General features: G+C 38.3%; 1 long non-coding RNA gene and 1 pseudogene across 2 annotated transcripts in view; one reads left to right on the forward strand and one right to left on the reverse strand.

Moving 5' to 3' along the window:
- LOC128560079 (uncharacterized) overlaps positions 1-17,901 on the reverse strand; it is a 38,318-nt gene that overhangs the window by 18,863 nt on the left and 1,554 nt on the right. The gene's annotated exons all lie outside the window — the stretch shown is intronic.
- LOC128560078 (TP53-regulated inhibitor of apoptosis 1-like) lies at positions 7,603-7,832 on the forward strand (annotated as a pseudogene).

A 17,901-nucleotide genomic window follows, 5' to 3' on the forward strand; every position in this document is an offset into this window, starting at 1 on the left:
TGAGTCAGGGAAACCACAAAGTGCTCTGTGTCCCATCTTCCATACTTTCATTGAGGTTGTGGCATACTTCAAGTAATGAAAAGAGTCAAATGGTGGGCATAAAAGGCAAGAAGTAAAATTTTCCAGTTGAAGAGATAATAATATACATAAAAATAAACCAGTAAACAAAAGTACAGGAGGGTCATGTATACACAGGTATTCGTGTATACACAGTTCAGAGGTGATGGCATGCTTCAAGTAATGAAAAGAGTCAAATGGGGGACACAAAAGGCAAGAAATAAAATTTTATGTCAAAACTCCCTAAGTACACCCAAGGAATGGGGAAAATTTAAACACTATTCATAGTCATTAGTGTTTTTCCAATAACTCTGGCAAAAGTAATACCAAAGTTGATAATTTGAGTAAATAAACAAGTTATGTATGTGGCTCTTTGGAGGCCATTGAACATATTCTGAGATGTTGAAGAGAATAACACAGGATACAGAGAAGAATGTTGACTCAGGATCAACAGAGACCTCTTCAATAACCTCTCTCCCCCTTAGATTTTGTCCACCTCTTTTGATGGGTAAAGATGAATGGGGAAAAGAGAGGTTGAATATGTGGTAGGACAATTCTAGGAGAATAGCTGAAAATCTATGGAAGAATGTGATGGCTGTGGCCCTGGGACTTGGGAACAGGGGATATACCTCACCCATTTACTGAAGGCTGCAAAATCGTAGCACTGGCCTTCTTGACATACCATTAATCTCATTCAGCTATTTATTTGTCTTTTTGCTGCAAAATCTTGAACAAGGTTGAGTCCTTCTTACTGGGATCCCTGAATCAAGGAACTCACAGGTGCTAAGGAAGTCCTTTGGCTCTTGCTAAGTCATCATTTTACTCGAAAGGATCAAAAGCCCACAATTTATGTGGATATAAATACAAATCTTTAAAAATATTGGAGAGGAGGGTAAAGCACTGTAATAATTCCATTTTCTTAATCCAAAAAGGAAAATGACTGTAATTAGGCTGAGATGTCTGCCAAGTTTCAGCCTGGAGGGACTATTTTGGCCAAGATATAAACCCCTGAGAATAGAGGGTTATAATGTACTCATCAAATCACACTTAACTATGGCAGAACGAGTAGCTGCTATGTAATGCAATCACTCAATGATAGTGCCTTATGTTAGCATTTCAATTAAAATAAAGGATACTTCCTCTTTTTTACTGTCTGTTGCCTTCTTTTCAAACATTATTACCAGATAACACTTTTAGATCAGGAAAAAAATGTAAAATACATAAATTTAAAGGAAATATCAACATTACCATGCCCCCACTCATATGATACCTTCATAAGGACAGTCTGGAAAGAAAGAAAGAAAGAAAGAAAGAAAGAAAGAAAGAAAGAAAGAAAGAAAGAAAGAAAGAAAGAAAGAAAGAAAGAAAGAAAGAAAGAAAGAAAGAAAGAAAGAAAGAAAGAAAGAAAAAGAAAAAACGACATATCATATGAGCCTCCAAAAAGACTTGGGTTTGGGTATATTCATGCCTGGGTCTATTCGGTTTTAACATCAAATTCCACTAGGAATATAGGAAATTTCATTTTTAGGGAACTTGAGTGTAGTTTAATTAATTATAGCTGCAGAGCACTAACTGGAACCATAATGACTTGAGAGAATGAATTAACCTCCCAATGAGCCTAACCTCCTCTAAGGGAAAATTTACACAGAGGGAAAATAAAAATGATTATTAAATTAAATTATTCAATGCAGTCAGAATCAGCAGCTATGCCATAGATTTCATATTCCAGCTGATAGGGACTTCTTCCAATGCAAACCTAGCCTGCAGTTTCAAGTCCAGCTTAGAAGAAAGCTCGTAAGACCAGCAAAGTTTAGGCTGAAAATAACTGAATCTAGGTATCTAGGAGTAATTGGCTGTGTTATGAGCAGGATGCTATTCAAAATATTTATCTTCCAGACATGTGCGTGCATCAACCATGACAGACACAGGCCATGAACAACTCTAAAGGTTATAGTGGAAGACACTGGCTGAACATCAACCAACCTCAGTAACAAGGAAGGTGGAATGTGGCTGAAGAGAATCTACTCAGGCTTCAGTAAGTAACACTTTATGAAACAGAGACACAGGCAAGCAGATGGGAAAAGATGTTTATGCCTCTCCCCACCAATCAGATCTCTGCCCTGTGGGGCCTGTATCTGTAAAAGAATGGGACACTAGTCATCTTCTGTACTTGTTGAAGTATTTTCCAAGGTGACTGGAAGGTGACCCTCTGATTTCTTCCCTCTCCCCTTCTTCTCACTTTATATAGGGACTGAAAAATGCCAGAAACCGGTAAAACATCAAAAGTTGTTGAAGAATTGTTGATGGTGGCACATTCTAGGAAATGTCCCTTCAAACACCGCACTTCTGTCAGAGACACAAACAAGAAAAACTTTAGGAAGAATACTTTAGAGGAATTATTTAAATATTTTATCAAAGGTCAGCAAGCAGGGAAAATGAATTGGATGCCTCAGGAATAAAAAGGAATATTAGGCAGAAGTCTGCAAAGACAAGGGAATGGGATGGGAACCCCACCCTCACCCCCACAACCCGTGACAGCACCCTGCCCTCTGCTGGGCCTAGGAGAGTAATGCGATCACCACACCATGCTCAGATGCACAGGGTGGGGGGCAAGTGGAGTGTGACAAGTCAAAATCAGATCTATATAGTTTTATAAAATGCAAATAGAGTACACTCAGCAAAGGCCCTTTAAAGCTAATTGCATACAAAGAAAAATACAAAACAAGGGTACATGTGAAACTTAGTAAATGTAGAATATAAATGTCTTAACAAAATAACTAAGAAAAAGCCAGGAAGACTATGTTAACCAATGTGATGAAAATATATCAAATGCTCTATAAAACCAGTGTATGAATACAACAAGAAGACATTTCAATTCTAAATATCTACGCACCTAATTTAAATGCTCCCAGATTCTTGAAACAGACCTTACTCAGTCTGAGCAATATGATATCTGATAATACCATAATAACAGGGGACCTTAACACTCCTCTTACAGAGCTGGACAGATCCTCTAAACAGAAATTAAACAAGGATATAAGAGACTTAAATGAGACCCTAGAACAACTGTGCTTGATAGACGCATATAGAACACTACATCCCAAAGATAAAGAATATACATTCTTCTCATCACCCCACAGAACATCTCCAAAATTGATCATATCCTGGGACAAAAAACAAATATCAACAGAATCAAAAGAATTGAAATTTTACCTTGTATCTTCTCAGACCATAAGGCACTAAAGGTGGAACTCAACTCTAACAAAAATGCTCGACCCCACCCAAAGGCATGGAAACTAAACAATCTTCTGTTGAATAACAGATGGGTGCAGGAAGAAATAAAACAGGTAATCATTAACTTCCTTCAGCATAACAACAATGAAGACACAAGCTACCAAAACCTCTGGGATACTGCAAAAGCAGTTTTGAGAGGAAAATTCATCGCTTTAGATGCCTACATTTGAAAAACAGAAAGAGAGCACATCAACAATCTCACAAGAGATCTTATGGAATTGGAAAAAGAAGAACAATCTAAGCCTAAACTCAGAAGAAGAAAAGAAATATCCAAAATCAAATCAGAGATCAATGAAATTGAAAACAAAAGAATCATTCAGAAAATTAATGAAACAAGGAGTTGGTTTTTTGAAAAAATAAATAAAATAGATAAACCATTGGCCACACTAACGAGGAAGAGAAAAGTAAAATCTCTAGTAACCTCAATCAGAAATGATAAAGGGGAAATAACAACTGATCCCACAGAGATACAAGAGATCATCTCTGAATACTACCAGAAACTCTATGCCCAGAAATTTGACAATGTGAAAGAAATGGATCAATATTTGGAATCACACCCTCTCCCTAGACTCAGCCAGGAAGAAATAGAGCTCCTGAACAGACCAATTTCAAGCACTGAGATCAAAGAAACAATAAAAAATCTTCCAACCAAAAAATGCCCTGGTCCAGATGGCTTTACTCCAGAATTCTATCAAACCTTCAAGGAAGAGCTTATTCCTGTACTGAAGAAATTATTCCAAAAAATTGAGGAAGAAGGAATCTTCCCCCAACACATTCTATGAAGCAAACATCACCCTGATACCAAAGCCAGGAAAAGACCCAAACAAAAAGGAGAATTTCAGACCAATCTCACTCATGAACATAGACGCAAAAATTCTCAACAAAATCCTAGCCAATAGATTACAGCTTATCATCAAAAAAGTCATTCATCATGATCAAGTAGGCTTCATCCTAGGGATGCAAGGCTGGTTTAACATATGCAAGTCTATAAACGTTATCCACCATATTAACAGAGGCAAAAATAAAGATCACATGATCCTCTCAATAGATGCAGAAAAAGCATTTGATAAAATCCAGCATCCTTTTCTAATTAGAACACTGAAGAGTATAGGCATAGGTGGCACATTTCTAAAACTGATTGAAGCTATCTATGACAAACCCACAGCTAATATTTTACTGAATGGAGTAAAACTGAAAGCTTTTCCTCTTAGAACTAGAACCAGACAAGGTTGTCCTCTGTCACCTTTACTATTCAACGTAGTGCTGGAAGTTCTAGCCAATACAATTAGGCAAGACAAGGAAATAAAGGGAATCCAAATGGGAGCAGAGGAGGTCAAACTCTCCCTCTTTGCTGACGACATGATCTTATACTTAGAGAACCCCAAAGACTCAACCACAAGATTCCTAGAACTCATCAAAAAATACAGTAATGTTTCAGGATATAAAATCAATGTCCACAAGTCAGTAGCCTTTGTGTACACCAATAACAGTCAAGATGAGAAGCTAATTAAGGACACAACTCCCTTCACCATAGTCTCAAAGAAAATGAAATACCTAGGAATATACCTAACGAAGGAGGTGAAGGACCTCTGTAAAGAAAACTATGAAATCCTCAGAAAGGAAATAGCAGAGGATATTAACAAATGGAAGAACATACCATGCTCATGGATGGGAAGAATCAACATTGTTAAAATGTCTATACTTCCCAAAGCAATCTACCTATTCAATGCCATTCCTATCAAAATACCAACATCGTACTTTCAAGATTTGGAAAAAATGATTCTGCGTTTTGTATGGAACCGGAAAAAACCCCGTATAGCTAAGGCAGTTCTCTGTAACAAAAATAAAGCTGGGGGCATCAGCATACCAGATTTTAGGCTGTACTACAAAGCCATAGTGGTCAAGACAGCATGGTACTGGCACAAAAACAGAGACATAGACACTTGGATTCGAATTGAAAACCAAGAAATGAAACTAACATTTTACAACCACCTAATCTTTGATAAACCAAACAAGAACATACCTTGGAGGAAAGACTCCCTATTCAATAAATGGTGTTGGGAGAACTGGATGTCTACATATAAAAGACTGAAACTGGACCCACACCTTTCCCCACTCACAAAAATTGATTCAAGATGGATAAAGGACTTAAACGTAAGGCATGAAACAATAAAAATCCTCCAAGAAAGCATAGGAAAAACACTGGAAGATATTGGCCTGGGGAAAGACTTCATGAAGAAGACTGCCATGGCAATTGGCAACAACAACAAAAATCAACAAATGGGACTTCATTAAACTGAAAAGCTTCTGTACAGCTAAGGAGACAATAACCAAAGCAAAGAGACAACCTACACAATGGGAAAGGATATTTGCATATTTTCAATCAGACAAAAGCTTGATAACTAGGATCTATAGAGAACTCAAATTAATCCACATGAAAAAAGCCAACAATCCCTTATATCAATGGGCAAGAGATATGAATAAAACTTTCTCTAAAGATGACAGACGAATGGCTAACAAACACATGAAAAAATGTTCATCATCTCTATATATTAGAGAAATGCAAATCAAAACAACCCTGAGATATCATCTAACCCCAGTGAGAATGGCCCACATCACAAAATCTCAAAACTGCAGATGCTGGCGTGGATGTGGAGAGAAGGGAACACTTTTACACTGCTGGTGGGACTGCAAACTAGTACAACCTTTCTGGAAGGAAGTATGGAGAAACCTCAAAGCACTCAAGCTAGACCTCCCATTTGATCCTGCAATCCCATTACTAGGCATCTATCCAGAAGGAAAAAAATCCTTTTATCATAAGGACACTTGTACTAGACTGTTTATTGCAGCTCAATTTACAATCACCAAAATGTGGAAACAGCCTAAATGCCCACCAACCCAGGAATGGATTAACAAGCTGTGGTATATGTATACCATGGAATACTATTCAGCCATAAAAAAAAATGGAGACTTTACATCCTTTGTATTAACCTGGATGGACATGGAAGTCATTATTCTTAGTAAAGCATCACAAGAATGGAGAAGCATGAATCCTATGTACTCAATTTTGATATGAGGACAATTAATGACAATTATGGTTATGGGGGGGGGAAACAGAAAGAGGGAAGGAGGGAGGTGGGTGGGGCCTTGGTGTGTGTCACACTTTATGGGGGCAAGGCATGATTGCAAGAGGGACTTTGCCTAACAATTGCAATCAGTGTAACCTAGTTTATTGTACCCTGAATTAATCCCCAACAATAAAAAAAAAAAAAATTAAAAAAAAAAAAAAACAGTGTATGGTGCCCCATGATCACATTAATGTACACAGCTATGATTTAATAGAAAAAAAAGAAGAAAAAACAAAAATAGGTGCAAGACTACATTCAGCGGAAATGGTCTACTCTAAATCTGAAATGCTTTTCTTTTTCGTCCTAAAACAGGCATCAACTAGAGAGCAAGGTCCAACTCTATGGATCTAAAAGAGATGATCATAAGAATAGAGGGAGAAGAAGAAAAAACAGGGTGGGATGAAATGGGCAAGAAGAGAGAGAATTTCAAGGAAATTAAATACAAATATAAAAATTGAATCCATATTTTACAGAGAATGCACAGAATTAATATTCTGAAAAATAGCATCAGTGATAATAATGTTCATGCTTACATTTATTTACTAAGAACTCATTATTTAGATAGCATCGTTCTAAGGATTTTACATGTATCACCCACACAATAGTTACATGAGGGAGGTATATAGTAACCCCATTTATATATAAGAAAAATGAAAATATAGAAGTAAATCTTTGTGATCTTGAGTTAGACAATGGTTTTTTTAGTTATAGCACTAAATATTTACGTGACAAGAAAAAACTAGACTAGAAAAAAACTAGACAAAACTATCAGAATTAAAAACTTTGTGCATCCAATAACACTATGAAGAAATTGAACAGATGACCCACAGAATGAGATAAAATGTCTATACATCATATATCTGACAAAAGACCTGTTTCTGGGATATATAAGGAACCCTTACAACTCAATGTATAAAAAACAAATAACACAATCAAAGGGAAAAAATGGGCGAACAATCTGAATAGACATGTTTCCAGAGAAGATATATAAATGGCCAATAAACATATAAAAAGATGCCCCCATATTTTTGGTAATTATAGAAATGCAAATCAAAACTACACTGAGATACTACTTCAGTTTAGGATGGCTGTAATACAAAAGACAGACAGACAGACTGTAGCCATGAACAGCACAGGGGAGGCCTGCACGGACATGAAGCGTGACTACGACCAGTACTTCAATTGCTGGTTTGCTGACAAATTTCTCAAGGGGGACAGTTCTGAGATCCGTGCACCAACCTCTTCAAGCATTACCAGCAGTGTGTTCAGAAAGCAATAAAGGAGAAAGAAATTTCTATTGAAGGTTTGGAGTTCATGGGCCATGGCAAAGAAAAGCCTGAAAACTCTTCTTGACAGTCACCTTGAAAACAGATTCCTCATATCAGGCCATTGAGGACTTTGGATTTTGTCAACTAAGGCTGTGGATATAGCCATCAGATTTCATGAGGAATTTAGGAGAGAAGGGTTCTATTTCCTCCTCCTTGATGTTTTCCTCAAGTTTTAAAAGGTGAACTCTTTGCTTTGATGATTTGTCACTTTTTCTAGCATCTTGCAAGAATTCAGTGTGCTAACATGGAATAATTTCTTGGGATTATGATTGCAATATTTAATTTTGAATCAGCTTTAACTATACCTTGTATGTAGTGATCAACTAGCCAGGATCATCAAGATTGCCCGACCTCTTGATTTTTGCTGCAAAAGACATTATGTACACTGTACTGGAGTCATTGGTAATGAAAGCAATTGGTTAGGACCTCTTTTTTCTCTCATGGAACTTATGCTCTGAAAAGGGATCTGGGCACATTTTTAGTCAGTGCTTGGGAGCAGTTTTATTTTAATGTAGTAACTAACAGTTAAGCTACTAGTGGCCTGGATTAGCAAAGAAGATGACAGCTTTTAACAGTTCCCTGCCTTAAAGAGAGGTGTCAGATTAAAATGTGAAATCTCCAAGAATGTTGCAGATGAATCCCCAAAAATTAAAAAAAAAAAAAAAGTGTTGCAGTGAACACCATGGTGTAGTTCAGGAATGAAGATACTTGGAAGCGCTGTGGAAGAAGGGCCTAAATTGCAAAGATTTGCTGCTGCCAGCTGTAACCCATGTCACTGAATTAAATCAACCTGCATATATTCTAACAATGCCAAAATGCTGCATCTGATGAAATGATTGGGGGAGGAGGCGTTTGCTTTATTTGCTTTGTTTACCCATCCTGCCCAGTAATGTCTGTAATCATGAAAATGGGACAAATTGGAATAGTTAATTTCTATCACTATTTGCCCCTGGAACTCAGTGCACTTTATGAAACAATTATTATCCTGTTATCCCACAGCTCATAATACGCTGGGGAGAGTTTTATGTTTTTTATAATTTAAAAATTTGTGTAAGGTGGTATGGTATGGAAATTAGAAACCTCACTAATTTCTAAAATTTATTTCCACAGTAGGCTACACAGATATCTTAAAATAGATTATATTATAGTACCAAAAAGTGTCAGGATCAGGGGAGTACTTATATATTTTAGATGGTCATGTAATCACCACAGTTGCCTATCTTGAGTAATTTGGTTATTATATGCTCAAACATAGTATAAAACTTGATTTACAGAAGGCTGAAATTCTGTTATTTTCTTTCTCAGTTACTACTTCATATTTGATGTGTCTAGTCCTTTTTTTTAAATTTTATTTTATTTTTATTGTTGGAGATTCATTGAGGGTACAATAAGCCAGGTTACACTGATTGCAATTGTTAGGTAAGATATGTCCAGTCCTTAATGTCATTTCAAAACATTGTATATTTATGGGCAGCGCCTGTGGCTCAGTGGATAGGGCATCAGCCCCATATACCAAGGGTGGCGGGTTCAAACCTGGCCCCAGCCAAATTGCAACAAAAAAATAGCTAGGCGTTGTGGTGACCACCTGTATTCCCAGCTACTCAGGAGGCTGAGGCAAGAGAATCACCTAAGCCCAGGAGTTGGAAGTTGCTGTGAGCTGTGTGACCCCATGGCACTCTACCAAGGGCAATAAAGTGAGACTCTCTACAAAAAAAAAAAAAGAAAGAAAATTGTATATTTACATTTTTCTAGCTGGTTAAGTAAGGTCTATTATCTAAGGATTATAAAAGATATTTGTAACCCAGCTGAGGGAGTCTAGGTATATCTATTCAAAACTTGGACTGGCCACAAGCAAAATAGCTGCAAAATAGCTTTATAGGGATTCAGAAGTATAGGCCATTATACCACTAAATGGCAAACATAATAGTAGTTCTTTATTCCTGGCTGTGGATGGCTTTCAGTTTCTATATGCCTTGCCTTTGCATTACCCGTTTAATGTAATATGCTGCAAAATACCTTGTAGCCTCTTGAATCTTGTCACAAAACTGTCCTATTGAGCCTTGAGAATAAACTAGCTATAAGGCAACAATATTCTTTCATTGTAACTCACATTGAGAGGTTTGATGTAAAAGCTGCCTAGGTTAACCCAGATATTCACTTCCAAACCTGACTTTTGGAAGAATTGCAGGAAATATCTTCAAACAAATCTCTTCAGTTTCAAGTGAGAAGGATGTTCTAATTTAACTGCCAGAGAACATTTAAGAATCCCTGAAGTATAATTCTGAAGCTCAAACTCAGATATCTTACCCTACTCCTATTACTGTTTCTAAAAAGACCAGATATTAGTAGCTACCTTGCTTTATGGATAGATACATCCTGCCAAAGGAGTGCTGAGAGAGTAATTCTTTCTGAAGGTTCCTCAGTTTTCATTTCATCCTCTTCATAAAGTAGTTTCGACTACCTCAACTACTTCAAAGATTTCAAATTTTACCAAGGAATTAATTCCTTTCCAGGGTGATATTATAATACTGTTTCTCCACCTAATCTATGGCTACAGGATAGTTTTTAATTCCAGAAATAAATAAAGGCAATACTTAAAGAAAAAAAAAAAGACAGACAATGACAGGCTTTGACAAGGACATGGAGGAATTGGAACTTGTAGACTATTGGTGAAAACGTAAAATGGAACCAGTACTTTGGAAAATTGTCAATTTCTCAAAGGGTTAAAAATAGAGTTAAGCTATGACTCAGCATTTCTCCTCCTAGATATATTCCTAAGAGAAATGAAAAAATATCCACACTCAAAATTTGCACATGAAGTTTCATAGCATATTCAAAATATCTAAAAAAAAAAAAAAAAAGGAAATAACCCACATGTCCAGCAATAGTATGGTAATTGTATAGAGCTGATAAACAAAATGTCCATACAATGGAATATTATTCGGCAACAAAAAGGAATGAAGTACAAATATATGGTAAAACATGGAAAAACCTTGAAAATATTAAGTAAAAGAAGCCAGGCTAGGCACCTGTGGCTCAAGGAGCTAAGGCACCAGCCACATACACCTGAGCTGGAGGGTTTGAATCAGCCTGGGCCCATCAAACAACAAAAATGGCTGCAACCAAAAAATAGCCATGTGTTGTGGCGGGCGCCTGTAGTCTCAGCTACTTTGGAGGTGGAAGCAGGAGAATCACTTGAGCCTAGGAGTTGGAGGTTGCTGTGAGCTGGGATGCCACAGCACTCTACCCAGGTCAACAGCCTGAGGCTCTGTCTCAGAAAAAAAAGTAAAAGAAGCCAGATACAAAAAGCCATATATTGTGTGGTTCCATTTATACCAAATGGAATAGGTAAATCCATAGAGACAGAAATAGATTAGTGGTTGCCAGGGTTGGGTGGGGGGGGGGGGTAGTGGGAATGAGAGTGGCTGTTAACATGAATGGGATTTCTTTTTGAGGTCATGAACACATTCTAAAATAGATTGTTGTTAGGGGTGCACAATGCCATGGATATGCTAATCCACTACATTATACATTTCAAACAAGTGAATTTTTCAGTACATATGAGGGGTCTGACAATTAAGTTTTGTAAACTCATCCTAACAAAAGTGCTACATATCTCACTGCTAAATATAACTATGGTCACCTCTTGGAAGCTATGCACCAATGCCAGCACCTAGTCCACCCTTCAAAGCAATTTCCCTGGATTTGCCATCAAAGCTGTCATCATATTACCTTTGATGTCCTGCATGTCTTCAAAATGTCTTCCTTTGAATATTTCCTTTATCTTCATGTAATGAAAAAAGTCACTGGGGACCAGACCAGGTGAACAGGCATGGTGTTACAGTACAATTATTTGTTTACCAGGTAAAATGTCCCTCATAGACAGTGCCATGTGAGCTGGTGCATTGTCATGATGCAAGAGCCATGAGCTCTTGGTCAAGATTTTCCTGTTAATTTATCAATGTTTATTTGCTCTGAAATTCTTCTCATAGTCAGCCAATGATTTTGGCCCACAATTGAATGAATGATTTTGGCCCACAATTGAATGAATTTTTACAATGTTTTTGTCAGTTCTGCTCCTTACTGATCTCCTTGACCTATTTTCATTAATGATGCTTTCTCTCCCCTCAGAAAAACATTTAATACATTTATACACTGCAGTTTTCTTCATGGCACTATCCCCATAAACTTAGACTAACATATCACCGATTTCACTTTCACTCTTGTCAAGTTTAACAAGAAATTTAATGTTAGTTCACTGCTCCTAATTTAAGTTCCAACGTTCTTGTGACATCCCATAAAAAACACAGAACAACAATAATGAATGCTACTCAGCAAGACACTGCCACACATCAACACAAACACAACTATGAGACACTGATATAGCAAGGTTATGAGACCTTACTGAGCTGTTTATACAGTGTTGCCAATATAGGCAAAAAAAAAACCTATATGTTTCTGTGCCCAAGCTACCTGAGAAAAAGCAGTTTCGATTTCTCGCTTACACAGATCCGTTGAGACCAGGCTAAACTCACAAACAAAGCTGTTAAGCCTGATTGTTTGGAGGTTAAAGTCCATCATCAGTGACAAAGCTTACCATTAAGCCTGATTGCTCAGAGATAAACAACCAACATCAGAGATACGGTCAGGAGGCTGATGAATGCAAGGCATGTGTTAGTAAGCTATTGGTACCTCTAGGCTGTGGGTAAGTGAGATAATGAGTTTCTGCCCTTCAGGTGCTTTAGGGCTTCCAGAAAGCAGGCATACAATCAGTCTACTCCCTCACTGTGATTTTGTGACTCAGTTGTTTGTGGACATTTGGAGGACAACATGTTTTTCATGATTGTTATTTTAGGTAGCATAGAAGTTAGAAGAATGTTAATCAGTAGACTAGCAGGTTCCAGGGAAAGGTTAATTGTTTTTTTTTGCAATATGCCCCTGTGGTCTTTATGTGATTGTTGATTAATAATGTGTACATGCAGAACTGGCTATTTAAGCTGGTCAAAAATAAAGAACTTCACTACTTGCCACTCAGAGATTTTAGTCATTTCTTGCCCAATACTATTTCAATAGCAAGGTTTACATCTGCATCATCAGCCACTTGGGCACCCCTCGTGCAACATGCCAATGCCAGGGCATGGTGGCAAATTCGTGAACTTAATTGTTATATCTCATAAAAATTTATCTCAATAAAACTTAATAAAGAGCTACAGAGTTTAGAGTGGGAAAGTTTATGATACAAGCAAGGCAAATTTGGACTTTCACATGTAAAACAACCATAATTTCAGATTCACAAGGGGTTTGAAAATGTTCCATTTAAAACATAATTAAGGGGGAGCAGAGGCAAGATGGCCAACTAGAATCAGCTTTCCACAGAAGCTCCCATCCAAAGGAGAGTTAAAGGACAGAGGTTTAGCAAGTAAGTCAATGGTTTGGAGCTCACCTAGAGAGAAGGTTGAAGAACACACATCGGCCCTGCTTAGGCAAGCTGCAACCCCAAGAAACAAACAATAGGTACAGAATCCATTGCCAAGCGAATGGGAATCCCCTCCCCCATGAGAACAGCTCGCAGTATAGTCTATACAAACAAGTGAACAGAGTTCAGATTCCCTCCTGTTTTATCCCATGGGAGAGCCCTTCTAAAAACCGGAACTCTTTCCCTAAAGAGGACTTATGAATATGCCATGGCACTATCCTGCCAGGCATAAGACTGTATAAAACTGTATATATTCTCTCCTGCGATTCTGAACTCCCAGCACTCCCCTCCACTCTCACCCCAAGAGCTGAAGGCCTATCCCCCATGTTGTCCAGATTCTTGGGCATTTTCTTGAGAGGTGTGGACAGGGTGTGGGGTGTTGCTGGTCTGTGTTAATTCTGAGAAATGGGAGTAAGGAGAATATGGTTAACTGAGGGAACCATATGGGAGAGGGAGAGGCAGTGCCCCCCTAGCACAGAGCAGCAGCAGTGGCAGAAACAATAGGGATCACAGCCCTGGCGATATTATGAAGAGACACTCCCTGTCTTTCTGGCCAACCAGAGGAAGCCAGGCATCTTATCCAGTGGCAGCCACTGATGTAACAGATCTGGGATGGAAACACAGGCCCTGTGACTATAGGGTGTGTCTGAGGAGGTACCTGCCTGGGAAGGGTGTGGCAGGGACAGGTGAAGAGATGGCATACTCCCAGGATGGAGCTGAGACAGAAGAACTGCTTTAGTAAGCCTAAGAAGCACCTGGTCCTTAGGGGATCATAGCTGAGACAAAGGCAGGTGGGCAGAGACTGGAACTGAAAGATGAATGTGAGCTCTAACCTAACCCACCCCAACACAGACTGCAGCTGAGACAGACACAGCTCTAGGCAGTGGTAAAGACCGGGGCTCAGTCACAGTTTCTGTGAACTCAAACAGCTTCTGATATGCCATGGGAATATAGCTGGGACAGAAACAAATTCTGTGAAATAGTTCAGTTCTGTCAGCAACATCAATCAGGGTTGGGGCTGGAAATGTGTAAAACACCTCAGCCTCCATTATGAACCCAAGGTTGCAAGGGCTTAGCTACCCCAGCTGGATAAGTGGCAAAAAGTGGCAGACTGGCTGAGGAGACATAGATCTCCCTGTCACTCAGGCAGGCACAAACCCCTAGAGCATCTGCTCATAGGAGGGGACTTGGTCACAGTCCTGTGGGGTTACCAGGGACTGAGTGTGACAGAGGTGCTAGGTGGGGAAGGAGGCAACAACTTTCCCAGACTAATTCATTTACTGGGTGGGTCCTTCTGACAACATGGAGCACCAGAGTGAGTCATGCTTAAGCTGCCAGCAGACCCCTGCTATCTAGTTGCCGGAGACCTTTTGAACTCTCCCATCTGAGACCAGTGCTGACTGGGACGATCAATTTGGATCTCTTGAACTGGGACAATCACCCAAGGACTATCCAAGGTGGTAAGGTTTGTGGTTGTGTGGTTGTGGGTAGGTTTGATTTTCCTTTTCCAGTTGTTGCCTGTGGGGGGTGGAGTGACTTAATTGTTGGTATTTCTCCACAGCTGCAACTTCAACCCAGAGTAACTAATTCACTAGGGTAGGACAGAGACCAGCTGAAAACAAGACAGAACCACTTAGCCCCACCAAACCAAGCAGGTCCCCAGTTTCTCAGGCCATAGCAATGTATGGATCCTTTTCAAAGCTTTAGGGGAAAAGGTACAGACACCAGTCCCAACTCTTAGACAAAGGGCTGGTTAATCACTACTCCAGGAGCCCCCAACCCAACTTCACCTTATCTGCTCATCTAGCCAAACAGTATAAAATAAACATTTGGTGGAACCAGCGGAAAAACTCTGGTAACATGAATAACCAGAGTAGATCAACTCCCACCCCCCCCAATGAATGACATGGTGGGCACAACTGAAGATCCCATTCATAAACAGATGGCTGAGATATCAGAAATAAAATTCAGAATCTGGATGGAAAATAAGATTAATAGAATGGAGGTAAAGTTGGAATTAGAAATTCAAGGAGCATTTCAATAGTTGTCTCGAGAATTCAATGAATTCAAAGACAAAATCACCAAAGACTTGAACACATTGAGACAAGAATTTGAAGCCCTCTAAGATCTGAAAAATCCAGTAGAATCACTCAGTAACAGAATGGAGCAGGCAGAATAAAGGATTTCTGACATTGAAGACAAAGCTTTTGAACGCTCTCAAATGCTCAAAGACGAAGAGAAATAGAGAGCAAAAATGGATCATTCTCTCAGAGAGCTCTGGGATAATTCGAAGAAAACTAATATTCGCCTTAGAGGAATTACTGAGGGTGACGAGGTGGCTTCGAAAGACACAGAGATTCTTCTTCATGAGATAATGAAGGGGAACTTTCCAGACCTGCCAAGAGATTCTGAAATTCAGATAGGAAACAGTTTCAGAACACCAGCATGACTCAACACAAATAAGACATTTAGGCACATTATAGTTAATTTTTCCAAAGTTAAAATGAAGGAGATAATTCTGCAAGTAGCCAGATGTAAAAAAAAATAATAATAAAAAATAAGAGGAAGAATATTAGAATATTAGAATGACTGAAGATCTCTCTCCTGAAACCTTTCAAGCAAGAAGAGGGTGGTCATCGACTTTTAATCTCCTAAAACAAAATAACTTTCAAACCAGGGTCCTGTATCCAGTGAAACTGAGTTTCATTTATGATGGAGAAATTAAATTCTTTAATGACATGCACATTTTGAAGAAATTTGCCATAACTAAACCAGCACTCCAGTATACTCTCAGACCTATCCTCCATAATGACCAGAACAATCCCCCACCACAAAAATAAACTCATTCAGAAACTTTTGATCAAATTCCAACTTCCACAGTGGTGAAAGGATTAAAAATGTTCTCTGGACTTTTGAAAAACTCGATACCCAAAATACTTCCAGGCTTATCAATATTTACAATTAATGTGAATGGCTTAAATTGCTATCTAAAGAGGCACAGGTTGGCTGACTGCATAGAAAAACTCAGGCCAGATATCTGCTGCATACAAAAAACTTATCTTACCTTAAAAGATAAATATAGTCTCGGGGTTAATGGATGGTCATCTATATTTCAGGCAAATAGAAATCAGAAAAAAGTGGGTGTTGCAATTTTATTCACACATACAATAGTCTTTAAACCAACAAAAGTAAGGAAAGATAAGCATGGTCACTTCATATTTGTTAAGGGTAACATTCAACATGATTTCAATTATTAACATTTATAAACCCAACCAAAATGCACTTCAATTTATATGAGAGACTTAACAGACATGAGCACCTTGATTTCCTCCAGCAGCACAATAGTCAGAGATTTTAACAATTGTTTGGCAGTGTTGGATAGATCCTCCAAAAAAAAGCTAAGCAAAGACATTTTAGACTTAAACATCAACATTCAATAATTGGATTTAATAGACATCTACAGAACATTTCATCCTAACAAACTGAATCCAAATTCTTCTCATCAGCCTTTGAAACATATGCCAAAATTGATCTCATCTTATGCCACAAGTCTAACCTCAGTAAATTTAAAAGAATAGAATTTATTCCTTGCATCTTCTTTGACCATATGGAATGAAAGTTGAACTCAATAACAACAGGAATCTGCATACTCATATCATCCAGAAGCATAGAAACTAAATAACCCTATGCTGAATAATAGCTGGGTCATAGATGAGATTAAGAAGTAAATTACCGGGTGCCACCTGAGGCTCAGTCGGTAAGGTGCCGGCCCCATATACCAAGGGTGGCGGGCTCAAACCCGGCCCCGGCTAAACTGCAACCAAAAAATAGCCAGGCGTTGTGGCAGGCACCTGTAGTCCCAGCTACTTGGGAGGCTGAGGCAAGAGAATCGCTTAAGCCCAGGAGTTGGAGGTTGCTGTGAGCTGTATGATGCCATGGCACTCTACCAAGGGTCATAAAGTGAAACTCTGCCTCTAAAAAAAAAAAAAAAAAGAAGTAAATTACCAAATTTTTGGAACAAAATGACAATGAAGACATGCATTATCAGAACCTCTATGATACGAGAAAGGTAGTTCTAAGAGGAAAATTTATAATACTGCAAGCCTTTCTCAAGAGAACAGAAACTGAGGAAGTTAACAACTTAATGGGACATCTCAAGCAACTGGAAAAGGAAGAACATTCCAATCCCAAACTCAGCAGAAGTAAAGAAATAAACTAAAATTAGCACAGAATTAAATAAAATTGAAAACAAAAGGATTATATAAAGATCAATACAACAAAAAGTTGGTTTTTTGAAAAGGTCAATAAAATAGATAAACTTTTGGCTAATCTAACCAAGAAAAAAAGAGTAAAATCTCTACTTTCATCAATCAGAAATGGTAAAGACATAATAACAACAGACTCCTCAGAAATTCGAAAAATCATTAATGAATATTTCAAGAAACTCTATTCTCAGAAATATGAAAATATGAAGTAAATAGACCAATACTTGGAAACAAGCCACTTTCCTAGACTTAGCCAGAATGAAGTGGAAATTTTGAACAGGCCTATATCAAGTTCTGAAATAGCATCAACTATACAAAATCTCCCTAAAAGGAAAAGCCCAGGAACAGACAGC

Source organism: Nycticebus coucang, chromosome 11 (assembly GCF_027406575.1).
Source record: "Nycticebus coucang isolate mNycCou1 chromosome 11, mNycCou1.pri, whole genome shotgun sequence".
Taxonomy (NCBI): Eukaryota; Metazoa; Chordata; class Mammalia; order Primates; family Lorisidae; genus Nycticebus; species Nycticebus coucang.